Source organism: Oncorhynchus mykiss, chromosome 26 (assembly GCF_057628025.1).
Source record: "Oncorhynchus mykiss isolate SJ-2025 chromosome 26, ASM5762802v1, whole genome shotgun sequence".
NCBI classification, from domain to species: Eukaryota; Metazoa; Chordata; class Actinopteri; order Salmoniformes; family Salmonidae; genus Oncorhynchus; species Oncorhynchus mykiss.
In genome coordinates this window covers 13973232-13997007 of record NC_143047.1, presented here as the reverse complement: position 1 = coordinate 13997007, position 23776 = coordinate 13973232, and the positions used below count along the sequence as shown (strand labels likewise).

Below are 23776 nucleotides of genomic sequence, written 5' to 3'. Positions count from 1 at the left end.
TTTCTGAGTTTTGTAACGCTTCTGCTTGGCTGGTTACTGTTCGTAATAATTTGTCAACTGGGCTATGTTCTGGGCTAGGTATGCTTTCGCCGAAAAGCATTTTATAAATATGACACTGGTTGGTTTAACAAGAAGTTCATCTTTAAACATATGTAAAATATGATTGTTTTTCTGAATTTTTATAATGAGCATTTCTGTAATTGAATTTGGCGCTCTGCAACCTCACTGGATGTTGGCCTAGAGAGGATAAGAACAAATTCTTATTTACAATGACGGCCTGCCCCGGACAAACCCAGACAACGCTGGGCCAATTGTACGCCACCTTATGGGACTCCCAAACATGGCAGGATGTGATTCAGCCTGGATTCGAACCAGGGTCTGTAGTGACGGCTCTTGCACTGAGATGCAGTACCTTAGACCGCTGCGCCACACAGAAGCCCATTATGGGATAGTGTGTCATTTTTTAAAATCCATTCTGAATTCAGGCTGTAAAAATTTTTGGAATAAGTCAAGGGGTATGAATAGTTTCTTCAGGTGCTGTACATGCAAAAATTGGTGCCCACTTGGCTCGCAAATTACACTTAGAGGTGCTAAGTACTCTCGGCCAGCATGCTATTGGTGCGTCTGAGCCCTTACAGAACGCAGGGTGATACGCAGGGTGCAAACCTTCTTATAAACTCAAAATACACACAAAATGTCTAAAGTGCCTAATGTAGTAACAAAGCATCTTCACCAAAATAACTGGTAAAACATGTAGCCTAAACTAATATGGCTAAATACTGTAAAAATTCACGTGAACGCATTTGCAAACGCATAGCCTCCATCTACCGTCTTTGACGAGACACAGGCACTTACTATTGAGACAGGGGTCACGTTATAGTTCAGAAATCAGCATTTTCAAAAAGCAGACAGTCAAAAAAAGTGTTTTAAACCATTTCCACTTGCGTTTTATATTGAAAGTCAGTGTTTTTTTTGCTGACCAGGGGCGTGCAACTATAGTTTTCTACAGAAAATACATTAGTGCAGCACATTCAGAAAACAGCTTCATTTTCATCAGATACCAACAGAAGTGCAACGGTATTTGGCCAGCAGCCACACAAGTTAAATGAGCATACAATGAAAAATCAAGGTCTTTTCTGCAAAAACTACACATGGTCATCATATTTGTAAATGTTTATCATAGAAAAAAATGCAGCCAGCTATATTTGTTAATGTTTCGTTTGAAGTTAATCTTGCATTTTACCAGAGAAAAGTAGGTTTCACTGAGAAAAGTACAGGAGAAAAAGTAGCTACACATCAGTCAGAGTGCTGTCTGCTGATAGAATGCCCCTTCGTGAATTCTCAGAGTGGAGAAGTGCAACTGAAGCACAAAACTTGTCTGATACCGAGCAGATATTACAATAAGAAGCATTTTAGATCTGCGTTTACAAAACATGTTATTTTCCACCTTATCCAATATCTCACCCTGTCCGCCTCTCAAAGTCCCCACAATAACTTAAGGCTCTGAACAACAGCAGCAGCTCAATATGACAGACACCAGAGTCCAGTGCCAGCCTGATATATTTCAAGCAGCCGCAGCACGCTTATTTTAATATCTTACTGAGGCAAATTAGATTCAGCCATCCTATCAGGCCTCTACATTAGAGAGGAACCTGACACTGCCACCCGAGGGGGGGGGGGGGGGGGGGGGGGTGTGTGCTGCGTGTGAGAGAGACCTGCACACTGCCCTTCTTCAAAAACATCTACATTATTGATCAGGCTGGCTTCTGCAGGGACCACGCTAAACCTCCTCAGCTCCAGCGCAGGCAGGCGAGGCTGCAGAGAAGCAGTCAGCCAGGCAAGCAGTCAGGGGGACTGAGAACAGAGCCAGGCAGGCAGCACCACAGGCCCTTTCACACTGCGAGAACACAACACCACAGGCACAAACCCATCTTGCTGTTTGCACATCCATGTACATGTTTTGTATTCTAAAGATTGCAGTGAAATGGGAAATGACCTGAAATTTACTGATTACTCTTGAACAATAACATATGGCCTATCAGCCTTTGATAGGTTCTTAGCAGAATAGAAAATGTTCAACAAGGTACTTAGGCTACACAATGAAATAGGGCTAGGTTTTAGTCCTGAACCAGATAACAGAGCTTGACTACTGCAACAACATAAAAAAAGCTATTAGCATATGGAAAAGATAAGCTTGAGCCTTCAACTAGGCCCCCATAACAGGCATTCCCGCCAAATAACCATTGCACTTCGACCACAGTTTAAGCATATGGACCTCATTGATGTCTAAACTGGAATCCAATTCAACACGATTTTGAGCCTCCCCAAAACAAGCGATTCCATTAAAATGCAAATATCAATCTGAAGGGATGTGCATTTTTACCCCAGGTCCACATAGAGAAGGCCTCTAACATGGCCAGGGTAGGTTAAGGATAGAGGGTCCATCTGTTTAGTACTATAGAAAGAATTGTAGTCTTACGACTCATGGTAAGGAAGACGGCTAGGTGGGACAACCACATCCCCTCTGCACTGTAACTAAGTCGCACTGGATTTATTTATTATTTGCCTTTATTTAACGAGGCAAGTCAGTTAAGAACAAATTCTTATTTATAATGACGGCCTACCGGGGAACAGTGGGTTAAACTGCCTTGTTCAGGGGCAGAACGGCAGATTTTTTACTTTGTCAACTCTGAGATTCGATCCAGCAACCTTTCAGTTACTGGCCCAACGCTCTAACCACTAGGCTCCCTGCCAGCCCAAGAGCGTCTGCTAAATGATTAGAATATAAACGTAAACAGGATGAGGAACAATTATGAAAGGAAGATAGGCAGAGTGATGCAACCAGAGAGTGAGGGGAAGATAATGGTAGAACATTTTAAAAAAGGATGAAATTAAGCAATTTCATCAAATGAAGGAAGAAAGCGAGGGAGGAGAGAGGATTGAATTGAGAATCAGCACCACTCCTGACACAGTTACCAGTGCTTGTTTGTTCAGCACAGCCACCATCCACACTGGCCTCACACACTCCATGGCAAAACACCCAACATTCTGCTGTTGTCAAGGTAACCGTTTCTCCGTAAGGCGAAACCCACATTCCAAGGAATTCAAACACTCACTGGCCCGAATCTAAAACGTGTGCTTAAACGTATGTGCTTTCTCCTGGAGAGTTTCTGCTTCCTCTTTAAAGAAATAAGAAAACCCAGAATTCAAGAGGAAACGTGAGTATGATAAATGGAGTGAGTTTTGTGGACGAGGAGGTCGATAGGAAATCAAACCTCACCCCGGGGGGGGGCAGACACATCCCTGGTCTCCTGTTGATACTGTGTTCTGAAATAACAGACAATAACACTGCCATTTCAAAATGGCCCCTATTTAAACCATAAAGACTTTCTAAATGTCAGGCAGGCAACAGACATGCACACACATCTTCACTACCATGGCTGAGTGCTTGTTTGTGACTGACTAGCTCACAGACACAATGGGAGGGGTTGATGCGCACCCCCCCCCCCCCCCCCCGGCTGTCTACCACATACACATGCCCTAGTGCAACAGCAGAGGTGGATTGAGGGTCAGTCAGAGAACACACATGATCCCTCCCCATCTTCAGCTCACTAACCATCACATTTTTGAAAAAACAAAAAGGCGAGGCTTCAGAAATTTCACACAAAAAAATCTAAACCAACCATAGTCTTTCCTAATCTAAAACACAGCAGTGCATTTCACAGTACCAAATCCAACCCCATCTCATTCTACAGCCCATCATCGCCATGGTGATGTGTACATTGATATTACATCTACCCTTCTCTGCAGAAGCAAATCAGAGGCTGAATGCCAGGTTGTTAGAATGCCTGTGCAGATTTAGCCATGACATTTAAGACAAATTATTTTTCAGATTTTACTGTATTATTCATTGGAGCGTAGCAGTGGAAAGGAAGTTAAACTACAAAGCGTACATCTCCCATAAAATAATATTCCATGTCTTGACAGGATGTGTGGGTAGCTCTTTACATTAACAATTAAGGGGTTTTAATCCATTTGAACCCCAGGGAAGACAGTGAGAGGTCTATCAGAACAATTAACACTACTATTATTACCGATATTACATCATTTGACATTGATATGCCCAGAGGAAACCAATAGGTAGAATACACCTGGCGAGAGAGGCTACATGTGTGAGAAAGCATTTTACAATGTGCATTGTCCTCCACCCATCTCCAGCCCTCAGGTTGGAGCTGTGATGGCTGCACTGAAATAGTGAAGTAAACATCTGACTGAGTCACAGCAGAAATGGAGGTGGGAAGGGAACAGCGGTGTGTTTCTGTGGAGCAGCTCACTGCATAAGCAGCCTCACGCACTTAAGATTCTGAGACGAACAGGGCTGCAGGAGCCTTGGCTGGTGCACTGACACAGTCTTCCAATGCAGAGAGAGAGATAGAGAAAGAGTGGCGAGTAAAAATGGAATAGAACACGGAGGAGATTTACGAGAGGACGAGCCCTGAAGGATAAAGACGTTAGCATGCTTCAAGTCGGCTGGAGCATAGCCGAACTGTGCTTGCATTCTCCCTTAAAAATACCTTCAATTGAAAAACAAGAATAAAGCGTCAATAGTCCCGTTTGTCCAGATTGAGACGCCGAAGCCAGTATAATTGTGACTATTTTGAGGAATTAATCTAACATAACTCGGTCATTAATTGAAGTTTTTGCCAAGGAGATCTTAGTAGTGCAATTTTTCATCTGACTAGGATGTTTGGTGCAGTATTTCTCAACATTTGCATGAGGACGAGTTGTCTCTCGTTGAATGACAACACGCACTTCGTTAAAGACTCCCTACAGACTTCGGTTTCCCTCGAGAGAAGAATGTGTGCACAAACATCAGAAAACCTTATCGAAGTCCAAAACAAACAAATGTCATCGAATGTCAAATAAGAATGTCATCGTAATATACAGTTGAAGTCGGAAGTTTACATAAACTAGTTTTAATGACTCCAACCTAAGTGTTTCAACCACTCCACAAATGTCTTGTTAACCTGTTAGAGCTCTAGGGGCGCTATTTCATTTTTGGATAAAAAACATTCCCGTTTTAAGCGCGATATTTTGTCACGAAAAGATGCTCGACTATGCATATTCTTGACAGTTTTGGAAAGAAAACACTCTGAAGTTTCAGAATCTGCAAAGATTTTGTCTGTAAGTGCCCCAGAACTCATTCTACAGGCGAAACCAAGATGATGCAACACCCAGGAATTAGCAGAATTTCTGAAGCTCTGTTTTCCATTCTCTCCTTATATGGCTGTGATTGCGCAACGAATGAGCCTACACTTTCTGTCGTTCGCCCAAGGTCTTAGCAGCATTGTGACGTATTTGTAGGCATATCATTGGAAGATTGACCATAAGAGACTACATTTTCCAAGTGTCCGCCTGGTGTCCTGCGTCGAATTCGGTGCGCAATTGCCAGCTGCTTCTACTTTACCATTTGATTCAGGGGAGAAAGCATGTGTCCAAGAACGATGTATCAATGAAGAGATATGTGAAAAACACCTTGATGATTGATTCTAAACAACGTTTGCCATGTTTTCAGTCGATATTATGGAGTTAATTTGGAAAAAAGTTCGCGTTTTGAGGACTGAATTTTCGGATTTTTTTTGGTAGCCAAATGTGATGTATAAAGCGGAGCTATTTCTAATACACAAGGAATCTTTTTGGAAAAACTGAGCATCTGCTATCTAACTGAGAGTATCCTCATTGAAAACATCAGAAGTTCTTCAAAGGTAAATGATTTTATTTGAAGGCATTTATGTTTTTGTTAATGTTGCGTGCTGGATGCTAACGCTAATGCTAACGCTAAATGCTAACGCGAAATGCTACCGCTAGCTAGCTACTTTTACACAAATGATTGTTTTCCTATGGTTGAGAAGCATATTTTGAAAATCTGAGATGACAGTGTTGTTTACAAAAGGCTAAGCTTGAGAGATGGCATATTTATTTCATTTCATTTGCGATTTTCATAAATAGTTAACGTTGTGTTATGCTAATGAGCTTGCTGATAGATTTACACAATCCTGGATACAGGGGTTTTTTCATAGCTAAACGTGACGCAGAAAACGGAGCGATTTGTCCTAAACAAATAATCTTTCAGGAAAAACTGAACATTTGCTATCTGAGAGTCTCCTCATTGAAAACATCTGAAGTTCTTCAAAGGTAAATGATTTTATTTGAATGCTTTTCTGTTTTTTTGTGTAAATGTTGCCAGCTGAATGCTAATGCTAAATGCTACGTTAGCCATCAATACTGTTACACAAATGCTTGTTTTGCAATGGTTGAGAAGCATATTTTGAAAATCTGAGATGACAGTGTTGTTAACAAAAGGCTAAGCTTGAGAGCTAGCATATTTATTTCATTTCATTTGCGATTTTCATGAATAGTTAACGTTGCGTTATGGTAATGAGCTTGAGTCTGTATTCACAATACCGGATCCGGGATGGGGAGATCAGAAAGGTTAACAAACTATAGTTTTGGCAAGTCTGGTTCATCCTTGGGAGCAATTTCCAAATGCCTGAAGGTACCAAGTTCATCTGTACAAACAATAGTATGCAAGTATAAACACCATGGGATCAGGCAGCCATCATACCGCTCAGAAAGGAGATGCGCTCTGTCTCCTAGAGATGAACATACCTTGGTGCGAAAAGTGGACTACGGTTTGCAACTACACATGGGAACAAAGATCGTACTTTTTGGAGAAATGTCCTCTGGTCTGATGAAACAAAAATAGAACTGTTTGGCCATAATGACCACCGTTATGTTCGGAGGAAAAAGGGGGAGGCTTGCAAGCCGAAGAACACCATCCCAACCGTGAAGCATGGGGATGGCAGCATCATGTTGTGGGGGTGTTTTGCCGCAGGAGGGACTGGTGCAATTCACAAAATAGATGCATCATGAGGGTGGAACAATTTGTGGATATATTGAAGCAACATCTGAAGACATCAGTCAGGAAGTTAAAGCTTGGTCGCAAATGGGTCTTCCAAATGGACAATGACCCCAAGCATACTTCCGAAGTTGTGGCAAAATGGCTTAAGGACAACAAAGTCAAGGTATCGGAGTGGCCATCAAAGCCCTGACCTCAATCCTATAGAAAATGTGTGGGCAGAACTGAAAAAGCGTGTGCGAGCAAGGAGGCCTACAAACCTGACTCAGTTACACCAGCTCTGTCAGGAGGAATGGGCCAAAAAGCCTACCCGAAGCTTTTGACCCAAGTTAAATCATTTAAAGGCAATGCTACCAAATACTAATTGAGTGTATATAAACTTCTGACCCACTGGGAATGTGATGAAAGAAAGAAATCATTCTCTCAACTATTATTCTGACATTTCACATTCTTAAAATAAAGTGGTGATCCTAACTGACCTGAAACAGGAAATTTTTACTAAGATTAAAATGTCATGAATTGTGAAAAACTGGGTTTAAAATGTATTTGGCTAAGGTGTACGTAAACTTCCGACTTCAACTGTATGCAAACTTCTGAACTGCTGAACGGCTGGGAAGCATGCGGGCGCCTTAAGAGTGACATTAAGATGAGAAAGGAAAGTGACGTGAGGGAAACTGTGACAAGCTTCTCAGAAACCCTTAAGATGGCCTCAGTATGATAGGTTATAATAGCAGCAATCAAAGACTACCCTCACCCATGTATACAGGAACTGAGGTGGCCAATTACCCTAAACAGACACCAAAGTATTAAAAAAAAAAAGATTATTCCTCCAATTCGAAGATTTCATTTTCTCAATGATGTAAGATCTGCTGCTAGAGAGCCGACCTGACCGCTTCAAGGACCATTTTGTTTGCCATTTCCTGTTCCCATGGCAGCAAAGGCAGAGGGGTTTCGATGATGGCCGAGTGAATCTGAAGATGGGAGGTGCAGGCAGCAGCACATGGCACATCATCCCCATACAGCCACCCTAAATAAATCCTGCATGACGACTGCCCATAGTCATCCACCCACTCACCAGCTCTCTCTCAGCCAGGCAGCCAGACACAACCAATTCATCTAATCTGCTGCTACACCAGCCTACTTAGAGGACATGGACATAAGTCATTGGTTTCTGCACCACAGGTATTATGGTTGTTTAAGCACAGTCAACACTTCTCCCTCATCAAGGCAGTATGGGTCGTGTGCTAATGTGCTCTGAAGGGGATTTCCATTCCCATAGCTTTGAGAGGCACGCCGTCTCTGGCCGGGGTCTCACTGTAATGGGAGCTGACCACCATGGCTATTGGCTAGCTGTGGGTGTCAGGTGTTTGTGTGGGGGGCGGAGGAGGTCATTTCAGAGGATCTCAGTCCTCTGTTGGGCCTCTGTGTCACTTCCAATCCTCTCCCATCAGCCAGGAGCCAAACTACCAGCCACCAACCCCCCCACCCTCCCCTCTAACAGACACGGTCCCTGTGATTTCTCCTCATCGGAAATCTGTCTGCCCAGGAGAAGTGGATATGCATGAATAAAGGCTGGGCAGAAATCACTGCCAAAACCAGAGGGGATGGGGAACATTTGTGTGGCAGTATGCATGTGCATGCTTGTGTGTGTGTGCAAGTCTGTGTGTGTGGTCACTACTGAAGGGTCTATTCAGTTCTGCTTCCCAAGTACCACCTGGAAGATGAAGCATTGAAAACATCAGATTGCAGCTACAGCCAACCACACAGCTGGGCTGTGTTCCTGTATGCAACCAGCCTTAACAGGCTTCTAACAGGCAGAGGCCACGCTTAAGGCCGTGGTGGTCAGTCTCACTTCCCCACTTGAGCACTGGTGGTGCTGGGCATGGGGCCTGGTTGTGGGACAGATGCATCAACTTCCTGTTCTCACAGGCAGGGCTGTCAGGCAGCACTGTCCAAACACCTCAGCTAGGCTTGATAGGCTGTCAGTAGAGAACGCAATAACCCTTCTTAACAACCCTCTCCAATATCATCCTGTGCTCATACCGCCTCACTCTCTTAAGTGCACACACACATTCAGATTAATACACGTTCACGCTTGAATCATATGTCAACATACTGTTCCTTTTTTATTAGAGGGAAATCAATTGTGGCATCCCGAAAAGACAGGAGAACAACATGTCAACTGCCGAAAAGAAGAAAAAAAACACTTTAGCCAAAATAAAAATATTCTGTTGCAGTGGTCTTTTTAAGTGGTAAAAATCAGTATTACACAGCAGTGTCAAATGAAAAGTGAAGAGCTCACAGCAGGTAGCAGGTTGAGGCCTGAAGAGTAATAGGCCATTTCGTCACAATCTAAGTCCATATGTCATCAGCAGCACCATGGCCCCTTCTTCTAAACCTTCCACTGCCAGGAAACACACACACACATGGCTGCAGCATCCCAACGAGCACAGATGAATCTGAGGTTGCTAAAGAAATGCTTCAAAGCGCACCCTACAGAGGCTTTGATCACCCAGATGAAGAGACTGATGTCTCTCCACCTCACATTCGAGGTGACGCATACCTGGCATTCTCTCACTGAAGGAGAAGTGAACTTTCACAGCCTTTTACTCATTATAGAGCATTTACATGGTGCAGAGGCACTGTAGGAAACCTATGACTTGGCAAACCAAGCATTGCAGAAACAGTAGGGAGGGAAAATGCTAGTACCGCATAGCCCCTCCCCCAAACACAGACACGCTAGTGTGTGTGTGTGTGTCACAGTGATTTACTCAATGAAGGAAACGAGGCAAACAGTTAGCTCCAACGCCCTTCACTTCCGGTGAACAGCGCTTCCTGAAGAACTTGAGCTATGCATAGGTAGAGTGCCCTTCCAACTGTGTGAGGGAGTATAGCAGCACCTTAAGCAGAGACACTAACTAGATAGACCATCCTGAGCAGAAAAATGTGTTTGTAGTGATGTGACTCCAAGTATCGATTTGTGAAGTTGAAAAAGCAGGGTGGTTTTTGCGCTAGGTAGCTTTAGTCGGCTGTACCTGCATTAAAAGTGCAGTATTTCACCCTATAGCTTATTCTCAATCTTTAAAAAAAAAAATAGCCAACATGTCTTCACCACTTATTTCCATGACTGATCAAAACTCATTTTCTCATTCTCTCTCATGTCTATGCAGCAGACATACACTACCGGTCAAACGTTTTAGAACACCTACTCATTCAAGGGTTTGTCTTTATTTTAAAATGTTTTACATTATTATTTTACAATGAAGACATCAAAACTATGAAATAAATAAACTGTGAAACAAATCAAAATATATTTTATATTAGAGATTCTTCATATAGCCACCCTTTGCCTTGATAACAGCTTTGCACACTCTTGGCATTCTCTCAAGCAGCTTCATGAGGTAGTCACCTGAAATGCATTTCAATTAACAGGTGCACCTTCTTAAAAGTTCATTTGTGGAATTTCTTTCCTTCTTAATGCATTTGAGACAATCAGTTGTGTTGTGACAAGGTAGGGGGATAAACAGAAGATAGCCCTATTTGGTAGTTCATTAGAGTTACCAGCCTCAGAAATTGCAGCCCAAATTAATGCTTCAGAGTTCAAGTAACAGACAACAACATCAACTGTTCAGGGGAGACTGCGTGAAAATCAGGCCTTCGTGGTCGAATTGCTACAAAGAAACCACTACTAAAGTACACCAATAAGAAGAGACTTTCTTGGGACAAGAAACATGAAAAATGGACATTAGACCAGTGTGTCCTTTGGTCTGGAGTCCAAATGGACGATTTTTGGTTCCAACCGCCGTGTCTTTGTGAGACGCGGTGTTGGCGAACGGACGATCTTCGCATGTGTATTTCCCACCGCAAATCATGGAGGAGGAGGTGTTATTGTGTGGGGGTGCTTTGCTGGTGACCCTGTTTGTAATTTATTTAGAATTCAAGGCACACTTAACCAGCATGGCTACCACAGCATTCTGCTGCAATAAGCCACCCCATCTGGTTTTGGCTTTGTGGGACTATCATTTGTTTTCAACAGGACAATGACCCAACACACCTCCAGGCTGTGTAAGGGCTATTTGACCAAGGAGAGTGATGGAGTGCTGCATCAGATGACCTGGCCTCCACAACCCTCCAACCAATTTGAGATGGTTTAGGCTGAATCGGACAACAGAGTGAGGGAAAAGCAGTATTCAAGTGCTCAGCATATGTGGGAACTCCTTCAAGACTGTTAGAAAAGCATTCCAGGTTAAGCTGGTTGAGAGAATGCCAAGAGTGTGCAAATCTGTCAAGGCAAAGGGTGGTTATATGAAGAATCTCTAATATAAAATACATGTTGATTTGTTTAACACTTTTTGGGTTACTACATGATTCCATAGTTTTGATGTCTTCACTATTAGTCCACAGTAAAAAGAAAAACCCTTGACTGAGGTGTTCAAATCGCAATAAAAATCCCAGAATCAAAATACATATAGAATCATGAGAATTGCAATATCTTATTGTGAGGTCCCTGGCAATTCTCGGCCCTCGTTGTTTGTATGTGTGGTTCGAGAGGGTGTATGTTTAGCTAGCATGACTGTGCATGACATGGCCACACCTGGCTGTCCTGGGCCTAGCCAGGAATGCAGATAAGCATGACTGACTGACAGTAGAGAGAGGGGGAGCAGCAGGCCTCGACCCTGTGAAGTTTCTCAGTGGGTGGCTGGTCTGCGCTCTTACTGCACTGCACTGTCAAGTGCTCCAAAAAATAACCCTGTTACGCACAATTGAATAATTAATTATGTGAAACATTCATAATAGAATAGCCTTAAATAGACAGCAATAGCCTTAAAAAAGATTTCAATGTGGGCCCTGCAACTGGAATGGTTCTCTAAAAGTGTACCGAAAGTGCCACCTGAAATTTCCGGTTTTCAATTTCACACCATCGGAGTATCCAAGATTTTCAAAATCTCCTGTGGTACGTTCAAAACAAGACATCATTCCAAGAAATTAGCATGGAATTTCAAAGCTAAGGCAGAGTACAGGCATGTTAGGCATTCTAAATGGAAAATAACACCTGTGCCATAATTGTACGTGAAAAATAGCATTGGAAACAATCCCTTGCATACATAATTAGCAAGTAATAAACTGTTCTGTCCTACATACTCCAGCAAGATAAGGCTGGCGTGTTTCTATAAAAAAGCAACACCACCGAGTGAAGTCTGACACATGTAAGACAAATAATGAAAGTAGGCCTACATTTGGCAGTAGGAGCATTAGTGTCCAAACACATGCATGACTAACATTCTTAAGTTTAAATTTGGAACCACCAAGATGCCTCCAAGAGCTGACCGGCTGGCCAAACGGACCAATCGGAGGAGAAGGGTCTTGGTCAGGGAGGTGGCAAAGAACCCAATGGTCACTCTATGGCGATGGGAGAAGCTCGCTGAAGGACAACCATCTCTGCAGCTCTCCACCAATCAGGCCTTTATGGTAGAGTGGCCAAACGGAAGCCACTCCTCAGTAAATAGGCACGACAGCCCACTAGGAGTTTGCCAAGAGGGACCTAAAGGATTCTCAGACCATGAGAAACAAGGTTCTCTGGTCTGATGAAACCAAGATTGACCTCTTTAACCTAAATGCCAAGCGTCAAATCTGGAGGAAACCAGGCACGCTCATCATCTGGCCAATATCATCCCTGTTCCCACATGCTTCAAGAGGGCCACCATTGTTCCTGTTCCCAAGAAAGCTAAGGTAACTGAGCTAAAGGACTACCGCCCCGTAGCACTCACTTCCGTCATCATGAAGTGCTTTGAGAGACTAGTAAAGAACCATATCACCTCCACCCTACCTGACACCCTAGACCCACTCCAATTTGCTTAACACCCAAATAGGTCCACAGACGATGCAATCTCAACCACACTGCACACTGCCCTAGCCCATCTGGACAAGAGTAACACCTATGTGAGAATGCTGTTCATCGACTACAACTCAGCATAACACTATAGTACCCTCCAAACTCGTCATCAAGCTTGAGACCCTGGGTCACGACCCCACCCTGTGCAACTGGGTACTGGACTTCCCGACGAGCCGCCCCCAGGTGGTGAGAGCTGATCCTCAACACTGGGGCCCCACAAGGGTGCATTCTGAGCCCTCTCCTGTTCACCCACGACTGCGTGGCCATGCACGCCTCCAACTCAATCATCAAGTCTGCGGAAGACACTACAGTGGTAGGCTTAATTACCAACAACGACGAGTCGGCCTACAGGGAGGAGGTGAGGGCCCTCGGAGTGTAGTGTCAGGAAAATAACCTCACACTCAACGTCAACAAAACTAAGGAGATGACTGTGGACTTCAGGAAACAGCAGAGGGAGCACCAACCTATCCACATCGATGGGACAGTAGTGGAGAGGGTAGTAAGTTTTAAGTTCCTCGGCGTACACATCACAGACAAACTGAATTGGTCCACCCACACAGACAGCATCGTGAAGAAGGCGCAGCAGCGCCTCTTCAACCTAAGGAGGCTGAAGAAATTCGGCTTGTCACCAAAAGCACTCACAACTTTCTACAGATGCACAATCGAGAGCATCCTGTCGGGCTGTATCACAGCCTGCTACAGCAACTGCTCCGCCCACAAACGTAAGGCTCTCCAGAGGGTAGTGAGGTCTGCACAACGCATCACCAGGGGCAAACTACCTGCCCTCCAGGACACCTACACCACCCGATGTCACAGGAAGGCCATAAAGATCATCAAGGACAACAACCACCCGAGCCACTGCCTGTTCACCCCGCTATCATCCAGAAGGCGAGGTCAGTACAGGTGCATCAAAGCTGGGACCGAGAGACTGAAAAACAGCTTCTATCTCAAGGCCATCAGACTGTTAAACAGCCACCACTAACATGGAGTGGCTGCTGCCAACACACTGACTCAACTCCAGCCATGGATAATGGGAATTGATGGAATTGATGGAAATGTATGTAAAATATATCACTAGCCACTTTAAACAATGCTACTTAATATAATCTTTACATACCCTACATTACTCATCTCATATGTATATACTGTACTCTATATAATCTACTGCATCTTTATGTAATACATGTATCACTAGCCATTTTAAACTATGCCACTTTGTTTACATAAAGATATATGAATGAGTGATGGTACAGAACGGCATAGGCAAGATGCAGTAGATGGTATCGAGTACAGTATATACATATGAGATGAGTAATGTACTCATCATTACTCATCTCATATGTATATACTGTACTTGATACCATCTACTGCATCTTGCCTATGCCGTTCTGTACCATCACTCATTCATATATCTTTATGTACATATTCTTTATCCCTTTACATTGTGTGTATAAGGTAGTAGTTTTGGAATTGTTAGGTTAGATTACTCGTTGGTTATTACTGCATTGTCGGAACTAGAAGCACAGGCATTTCGCTACACTCGCATTAACATCTGCTAACCATGTGTATGTGACAAATAAATTAGATTAGATTTTTTTGATTACAGTGAAGCATGGTGGTGGCAGCTTTATGCTGAGGGGACGTTTTTCAGTGGCAGGGACTGGGAGACGAGTCAGGATTGAGGCAAAGATGAACGGAGCAAAGTACAGCGATCCTTGACGAAAGTGAAGGGTCAGAAAGCGAGTAAAGGGTCAGAAAGCTGTCGTCAAGGCAAGTATGATATTCTTTTTAATTTGAATATATATGCAAAAATGTCTACAAACCTGTTTTTGCTTTGTCATTATGGGGTAATGTTGGTATAGATTGATGAGGAAATGTTTTTTTAAATCAATTTTAGAATAAGGCTGTAATGTAAGAAAATGTGGAAACGGTCAAGGGGTCTGAATACTTTCCGAAGGCACTGTATGAGAAACTTTAGGAAAAACAGGTGTATCAACCAGCACCTCAGTCAGCAGGTGTTGACTATCTATAGACTCAAACACCACTAACAGGTTTGAAGGGCAGTTGGCTTGGCTGCAAGAGGAAACAGTATTTGGGTGCAAAACAAACTGAAGCATGCTTTAACCTTAGTGGGAAATATGCAAGGCAATCTCAACAGTCAGGTGAAGGTGCTCACAGGGCAAGTAGGACAAACATAAACCTGTCCAAACAAACAGCTCCGCACATGTAGAAAAACACCAACCCAACACAAGTCACAGGCAAACCCAACACAAGTCACAGGCAAACCCACCCCACCAGACAGAGCCTCTAAAATCACTGTTACACTTCACAAAAGGAACTCAAAGCAATCCTGAAAAGCTAGCTATATCAACCTAGTCATATGACACACTGGCCCCGTTTGTCTGAAACACAGTTGTCTATCAAACCCTAAACGAGTAACAGAAAGTTCCTGTGTGCAGGCTTAGGTTTAACATCCAAGATCAGTGTGACACCCATTAGAACTGGCAACGGGAAGGACTGAATGGAGTGCATAATAACAACCAGAATATAGGCTAGTGGAAATAAGCCAGAAGTTTTGGTGGAAACAATGTGATGAAATAATCATAACAAATGTGTGGTTAAAATACATTGGCAATGTGCAAAGCACAAAAGCAAACAAAAACTTCAGCTACTAATTGTTATAAAGAGATTGACCAACAAACAAACTCCACAAATCAAAGCTTGGTTGTATATTTTTTTTGTTTGTTATGGCTGAGTGGTGAAAATGTCCTTGGTGGTCAAAGGAGGGTGCTTACAGCCTTTGTGTGATGTATATGGCACCACGGCTGGTGAAAACAAAGTGTCATAGACCTCTTTGGTCTTTGGTTAGGTATGCTTTTCTGTCACGCACTGCCCCACGTCACCCTCCCCCTTCCTGTCGCTGCATTTCAATGTAAATGGACCGATTGAATGGCTGCAGCTGCCCCATCAAAAGGACAGCAGAGCTGAAGGCCCCAGTGATTGAGATTCAGCCAGGCCACACTCCCCCACTCACCCCATCACCACAAGGACAGGGGAGATACGAGCCCACAACCCACAGGAAACTCAACTGGCTACTGCTCTAATTCTCTGGCACAACTCTAGCCAGTAGCTTAAACCCATTTCTAAAATGGCAGTCCTCCTCCCAAGCATGTTTTTTTGTGATCGAGAGGCATTTCAAACGCTGGATAAAACCCTGCTCACTTAGAACTTGAGCAGCTGAGAGGGAGAGGGAAAAAAAGAGAGTATGAAACATTTAGGAGTGAGGAGGAGTGATTGAGGCAAGGCAAGCGTTTCCATGTGAGCCGAGCTTGGTCTCTCTCCACCCAGACAGGACAGAGCAGCAGAGGACACGTCAGTGCTCTCCTCTTTCAGGGGCTCACAGGCAGTGTCTGAAGAACTGGCCGGCCAGGCCAACTACCAAAGGACATTCTCAGTGCCACGTATGGATAAAACATCACGCAGTGCTCAGCACATCCGATCAAAACACCAACTGTTGTCTTCAGCTTTACACCCCCCCCTGTGATCTTTCCCAGCTCACATCTGCCCACGTTAGCAAAGCTGAAGCCTCCCCCACACTCGACACAGTAACAGCTCTCTCACACGCAAACAACTTATTGAACATAAAGTGCTGGACCTTTTGGGAGGAAATACACAAAAGTACAACAGTATCCATCTGTAAACAAGAAAGCAAAAGCCCATCATTGAAGTGTTTGCTTCATGACAATGTTTGGGAAACAATAACACAGCGTGCCTCTCAAGTGGAGGTCGACCGATTATGATTTTTCAACGCCGATACCGATTATTGGAGGACCAAAAAAGCCGATAGCGATTAAATCGGCCGATTTTTTTTACATTTGTAACAATTACAACAATACTGAATGAACACTTATTTTAACTCAATGTAATACATCAATAAAATCAATTTAGCCTCAAATAAATAATGAAACATGTTCAATTTGGTTTAAATAATGCAAAAACAAAAGTGTTGGAGAAGAAAGTAATATGTGCCAATGTGCAACATGTGCCATGTAAAAATGTGTGCCATGTAAAATGTGCCATGTAAAAAAAAAGCTATTGTTTAAGTTCCTTGCTCAGAACATGAGAACATATGAAAGTTGGTGGTTCCTTTTAACATAAGACTTCAATATCCCAAGGTAAGAGGTTTTAGGTTGTAGTTAATATAGTATTTATAGGACTATTTCTCTCTATACCATTTGTATTTCATATACCTTTGACTATTGGATGTTCTTATAGGCACTATAGTATTGCCAGTGTAACAGTATAGCTTCCGTCCCTCTCCTCGCTCCTACCTGGGCTCGAACCAGGAACACATCGACAACAGCCACACCTGAAGCAGTGTTACCCATCGCTCCACAAAAGCCTTGCAGCGCAAGGGGAATAACTACTCCAAATCTAAAAGCGAGTGATGTTTGAAACGGTATTAGCGCACACCCAGCTAACTAGCTAGCCATTTCACATTGGTTACACCAGCCATTAGGCTGATAGGCTTGAAGTCATAAACAGCGCTGTGCTTGCGAAGAGCTGCTGGCAAAACGCACGAAAGTGCTGTTTGAATGAATGATTACAGGCCTGTTGCTGCTCAGTCAGACTGCTCTATCAAATCAGACTTAATTATAACATAATAACAGACAGAAATACGAGCCTTTGGTCATTAATATGGTCAAATCCGGAAACTATCATTTCGAAAACAAAACGTTTATTTTTTCAGTGAAATACGGAACCGATCGGTATTTTATTTAACGGGTGGCATCCCTAAGTCTAAATAATCTTGTTACATTGCACAACCTTCAAAGTTACGTCATAATTAGGTAAAATTCTGGCAAATTAGTTCGCAATGAGCCAGGCAGCCCAAACTTTTGCATATTCCCGTGACTCTGCGTGCAATAAACGCAAGAGAAATTACACAATTTCACCTGGTTAATATTGCCTGCTAAACTGGATTAGTAGTTATAACTTGTGATTATGATTGATTGTTTTTATAAGATAAGTTTAATGCTAGCTAGCAATTTACCTTTGCTTCTACTGCATTCGTGTAACAGGCAGGCTCCTGGTGGAGTGCAATGGTTAGAGCGTTGGACTAGTTAACTGTACAATTGCAAGATTGGATCCCCTGAGCTGACAAGTTATGTTGTTCTACCCCTGAACAAGGCAGTTAACCCACCGTTCCTAGGCCGTCATTGAAAATAAGAATGTGTTCTTAACTGACTTGCCGAGTTAAATAAATAAAGGTATAAAAAATCATTAAAAAAAAAATAAATCTGCGCCCAAAAATACCGATTTCCGATTGTGGTGAAAACTTGAAATCGGCCCTAATTAAAATCGGCCATTCCGATTAATCGGTCGACCTCTACTCTCAATAACAACATGTTCCACTTCAAGTGTGCCCTTTTCAAAAGATCAAAAACAAAACTGTTCAGTTGTTCTAAAATTGTAGCAAACAAGAGGATGCGAGACCCGTTCCCTTTGATCTATAAGAGTCAGGGAAGAAATATTATCAAAAGTGCTGCAGTGGAAGATGTGAGTAAAACCTGTGACCAGGAGAGGATGCATCAGACACAGGACTATCCAAACTCCAAATGAGGCTTCCCTGTCCGTGGAGCAGAGCAGGGAGAATGGGACACAGCCACGTTGTTATCTTTTGTGTGTGTGTGTGTGTGTGTGTGTGTGTGGAGGGGAAGCAATTTCAAAAGGGGGTTAAATGGCATTTGACAGTCCAGAGAGATTGCGCTAGTTGGGCGAAGCATGGAAAAGATTTACACTGCAAAGAAAAAAAGTGAACACAAGAGAACCAGGAGTAGACATCCTTGTTTACTGAAAGACCAACACTCAGCACAGGGGGAGGGTTTGGTAGGAAGGAACCAGACCGTGTGAGGACTTTAAGCTGTATTCTCCCTGTGCCTACACACGATGGATTTTTCTTTCCCCAGTTCAACTAGAAAAAGTAGGTTACCTCAACAACACGCACCATACTGCTGCTTATGTCAGGCACTGTGATTACGGTGGACCCAGAATGTTGCATCAACAAAATGCAAAAGCGAATGCTAGCCACATTCTATGGAGACAGAAGCTTCTGGAACATTGCTGGCCAATGTGGAACACTGGCTATACCCTAATGCTGTCCACAGTACTGGTGGGGTCAACTAAACGACTGGGATTCTCATCAGCTCATAACACAAAACGTTCCTTCCCACATTCAAACATGTGGCCTGGAACCAGAGTAAACAAAAATAAAAAAAAACATTATGATTCAAGATCCAACACCTTGTCAGAGCTATGACTCAATCCAATGGAAACGGTTGCCTGGGTATAAACATTGTTAATCTTTAGGTGAGCAGTGTAAGCCTTGCGTGACATAACAAGTGTGGGGGCAATGCAGCTACTGCACACTGACCTCAGGGCAAAAGCGTAGAGAGAGGATGTGGTGGGACGAACGACAGACAGTCACAGTACTGATGTTATGCTGTGTCTTTCCTGCACTGCAGGTTTAGATAGTCGCACAGAGCAGCGTAAACACAGTAGAGGGCTGCAAGATGGAGGATGTACAGACTTGCGGAAGCCCTGCCACTCTCCTCTACACAAGACATAACATGTCAAACTGAGCAAGGCCGACCAATCCAGACTGCCAGAGAGGTATTGTGAAGGGACACTCAACGTTCCCCACTGGGATTTATATTTCTGCCCTGTTATTAGCCTGCCTGACAGTGCTGAAGGTGTCACATTACACACTGTGTAGGCAGGAGAGGGCACAGTGGGACCATGTCAAATAGTGGCACTGCCATGACCACAAATAGGCTAAAACTCAGGAGACTTGGGCCAGGACACAACAGGAACCACAGTCTCTGGACCTGAGTAAAAGAGGCTCACTTAGGCAGCTGAAGACAAGGCACACCGGATGGCACAGATTGGCTGCCTTGAACAGGAAATCCCAGCTCCCAACACAGCTCCTGACCTCACTGACCCAGGCAGGACACAATTTCCTGTCTCAGGCTTACACACTACAACAAGACACTGTGGTGAAAATCTCCATCTAGGCTATAAAGTTCCCCAAAACCTCACCCTAAAGTTGAAACTAACATTGGGAGTGTACCAAGCGTATGCATCGCGTAATGTGTGTTGTACCAGGGTACTAGGGCTACTTATTGATTTAATACATCCAACAGAGCCAAGTTGTATTTACATCAAAAATGAAGAGAGAAGAAGTTGCAAAATAACTACAGAAACTAAGAGACATGAAATTGGTGCTTCCAGTGTCTTGACTAAGGTGGTGGGGGATTACATGCATTGCTGCGTCTGCAATGAATTTCAACGTGAACGCCCAACAAGCTGAAGAGCTCAGAGTATCTCTGTAAGAAAATACAGCCAGCAGCTCCACTGCAGTGTTTTCAACAGAACTGATACTGCACCAAAACGTTATCAACCAGTCTACTCCAAGTACAGTAGTCGTCTGTTGGGAATCTTGCCCTTCTTTTCATGCTCTCCCACAACCAGAAGTCAAAGCCTTACTGTTGTGACTTCTTGTTGACTTAATTTGCATACCATTCCACAGCCACTCAAATGGTAGAGCCTGTCAAGCAATGGTATTGGGTTTACTATAGGAATTAATTAGAAAACACTGCACACCTGCATCACTTTGATGACAAGCATAATGATATTCTTCTTAGGAAAGAGTAAATGACACATTTCCCAGTAACTGTGTTAATACATTACAGTAAAACATTCTAATCAAATTACAAATCCTGGATCCATGGACCATGAGTCGACTAGGAAAACAACAAATCGAGGAGAAGTCCAGCAACTTTGGAGAACACTAACGTTAATGTATTATTATTAAGTCCTAGCTGATCTCACCACTGCATTACACACCAACATAACTAATTATTTCATCCCATCTCGGTGTATTTTTCCAAAAAGAAATCAGCAGATGAGTTGTTTGAAATAACGTCACTGGCAGTGATACAACGTCCCTTGAACACATGGTGTTATTCCTTTTTATAAACAACAAAATATATCAATCGCCTGAAGAGAAGTGTAGGCTATTACATGGATGGCCCTGAAGATTTTCAAATACATTTGAGAGTATATCCCAACTACCCATGCAACGAAATATCTAGCTATAACACCAAGAGGATCTGTAGGTCAACAAACTACTCGCAGGCTAGTATGCCACGGGTTTCGCCTAGATTAAGCCCTTACTTGTCATCTTGCTAGTTAAACGCGTACTGTTACGCAGTTAGAATGCTGGACTGGGGGAGGGGTGGGGGGTCAGCTAGCTTCATAACACATTTCTTCGACTCGAGCATGAAGCCATGTTATCTAGTTAGCTAGACAGCTACGGCTAACGGTATAACTAGCTAGTATATCTAGTTCACTAACAAACACAGCTAGCTAGCCAACTAATGTTATTGCGTCTTACCTTCAACGGAATCTGAGTTACGTCGAGAAGCTTATCCCCGATATTCCTGTCCGATGCTTGTTTTTCCCATTTGAGGCCCTCTGGTTTAGCAATCTGCCGTCCGTAGACATCCAAGAAATACTGCAAACATCTCAGTTGAAAATCAGACTACTTGAAGCTAACGTTAGCAAGCTAGGCTAGTTAGCTAGCTAATATTTCTAGGCTAGTGCTAACTAGCTTGCTAATTCCTGAACACCAACAATCGACACATACAGCTTAAAATCTTCTCGAAAACGTCCTTGTACAATTTTTATTTTGTGACCATGGTCTGAAATGAAGATTTGTATGCCCAATAATCAAAACTGGAGCCTTGAGAGGTCAACTTAAAGTAGCTAAAAACGATATTTTGTTTCGGCTTAATCTTCTTTAAACTACCCCTTGCAAACTGTTTCCAGACGGGATTTGGCTTCGATATGGGGCTGAAGGAAAGAGAAAGATGCCAAATGAAACACTGATTGTGATTGGCTCTTGAATGTGGGCGGGTACTATTTGTGCACCGATGAAACTGGCGCCATTATGGATCAAATCAATGTACCAAATCTACATTGACACAATAATCTGAAGGCGCGAACATGGTTGACCGAGTACTTCAGTTTCCATGTTTGGGGACCCATCTCCATTATACAGTTGGGAGAAAAGCAAAGGAAATGGAGTACGAAGGCTGGGTGCACTTGATTGATCTCGCCCAGCGTGATGGAGAAAGACATCTCTTATCGTGTTATTATTCACGTGAACAAACATATTATTGCATACTTAAATCTGATCGTACTCATGATGTCAGTTGAACCATAGCACCTTTACAGATAACTAGCAGCCTAGTATGACCCACATGTCAATAAAGGTAAAATACATTTAAAAAAATGTCCAGATCACAGGTAGGACAGGTCTGAATATCCTATTTCACTTCCAAAACACTTTTTCTCAGTGCAATCATCAATACATGATTTCAATGTCTCAATGTCATAACATTGTTGTTGTTGATGATCTCTGCACATTTTGAAAGTCAGACAGGTTTGGGTTGTTTGGTAATACATATCGATTGCACCGATTGAATAGCGGCCTCTGCTGGGCGGCAACATGACATGCACGGAGATGTAAGAAGAGCTATCATTGGTTAAGATAAAAAATAAATATCTTAAATCTGTTTTCTCATTGGCTTATTGTAATGTTCGTCACGGTGATGGGGTGAGCCTTTATTTTGACTCTTTCAGAGAATAATTTGTTTTTAGGTCCTCTACAATATTAAATGGACATACACGTTGTACTGCATGCTTTTAGGAGTTATTTTTGTTTTGTTTTTGTGACATGCTTTGTAAACAACAGGTGTGGACTAAAAGTGAAAGGCTTACTTACGTGTATGTAAAAGTGAAAGGAAGGGCCCTTCCCAACAATGCAAAGAGAAAGAAAATAGAAAAAGACTAGTAAATAGTAATGTAAAACACATATCTATCTCAATTAACTCGTAACCCTGCACATCTATTATTATTAATTGTATTATTATGTACGTATAAGTAGAAATAAAGTGACAGATAATAAACAATAGCAGCAGTGTATGTGATGAGTCAAAAAAACTTTTGTGCGAAAAGGGTAAATGTAGATTGTCTGGGTAGTTAATTGGTTAACTATTGAACTAATTGGTACCGCTATTTGGTTACCATTTTAACTAATTGTTACCGCTTGCCGTGTGGTAGCTGAGAGAACAGTCTATGACTTGGGTGGCTGGAGTCATTGAAAATTTTTAGGGCCTTCCTCTGACACTGTATAGTATAGAGGTCCTGGGTGACAGGGAGCTCGACTCCAGTGATGTACTGGGCCTCACGCACTACCTTCTGTAACACCTTGAGGCCGGATGCCAAGCAGTTGCCATACCATGCAGTGATGCAGCCAGTCAAGATGCTCTCAATGGTGCAGCTGTTGAACTTTTTGAGGATCTGAGGGCCCATGCAGAGTCTTTTCAGGTTTTGTTGTGTGACCTCTTCATGACTGTGTTGGCCGTGTTCAGACCATGAAAGATCCTTAGTGCTGTAGACACAGAGGAAGCTCTCAAACCGCTCCACTTCAGCCTTGTATTAGGCTACCACCGAGTATATAATTTTTGGTATTACCTTAGTCTACCAGTCTATCAGATTTTATCTGGTATTTCTTAGGCAGGGCAGCTTTTACAATCACAATGTCATGCACAAACCTTTATGAAATACAAAACTTTCCAAGCTGTTTCACCATGATTTTACTGCTAAAAGTACAAGTAAAAACACAATGAATCCTCTGGTGGCTACTTTTGTAACTACAGCAGAGAAGTCCTTAGACTTTATTTAACACACGAGAGGCAGATAAGTAAAATACAATGATTTATCAGCGCACAATCTCGATAATAAGTTTATTTTTGTATTTCCGGACAGTTGGCATCTATTCTATGTGCCATTTTTATTTCAATGAACGTGTTTGCTGGAAGTGAAAATCCTGCGCAGGT

At 42.8% G+C, this 23776-nt stretch overlaps 1 protein-coding gene and 1 long non-coding RNA gene across 7 annotated transcripts in view; one reads left to right on the top strand and one right to left on the bottom strand.

The window, feature by feature from the left end:
- Positions 1 to 21750, bottom strand: part of LOC110506421 (ankyrin repeat domain-containing protein 11) — a 139383-nt gene extending 117633 nt beyond the window's left edge. For 2 of the 6 annotated variants that reach the window (XM_021586014.3, XM_090222170.1), the window contains exon 1: positions 21268 to 21750. The gene's annotated coding sequence lies outside the window, so the exon portion shown is untranslated. The remainder of the gene's footprint in view (positions 1 to 21267) is intronic. The other 4 variants (XM_021586015.3, XM_036964475.2, XM_021586017.3 and 1 more) reach the window with 3 other exon arrangements.
- Positions 5627 to 23776, top strand: part of LOC149971382 (uncharacterized) — a 170005-nt gene continuing 151855 nt past the window's right edge. Inside the window, exons 1-2 of the long non-coding RNA XR_016492240.1 lie at positions 5627 to 5765; positions 6134 to 6195. This is a non-coding gene — a long non-coding RNA (uncharacterized LOC149971382). The remainder of the gene's footprint in view (positions 5766 to 6133; positions 6196 to 23776) is intronic.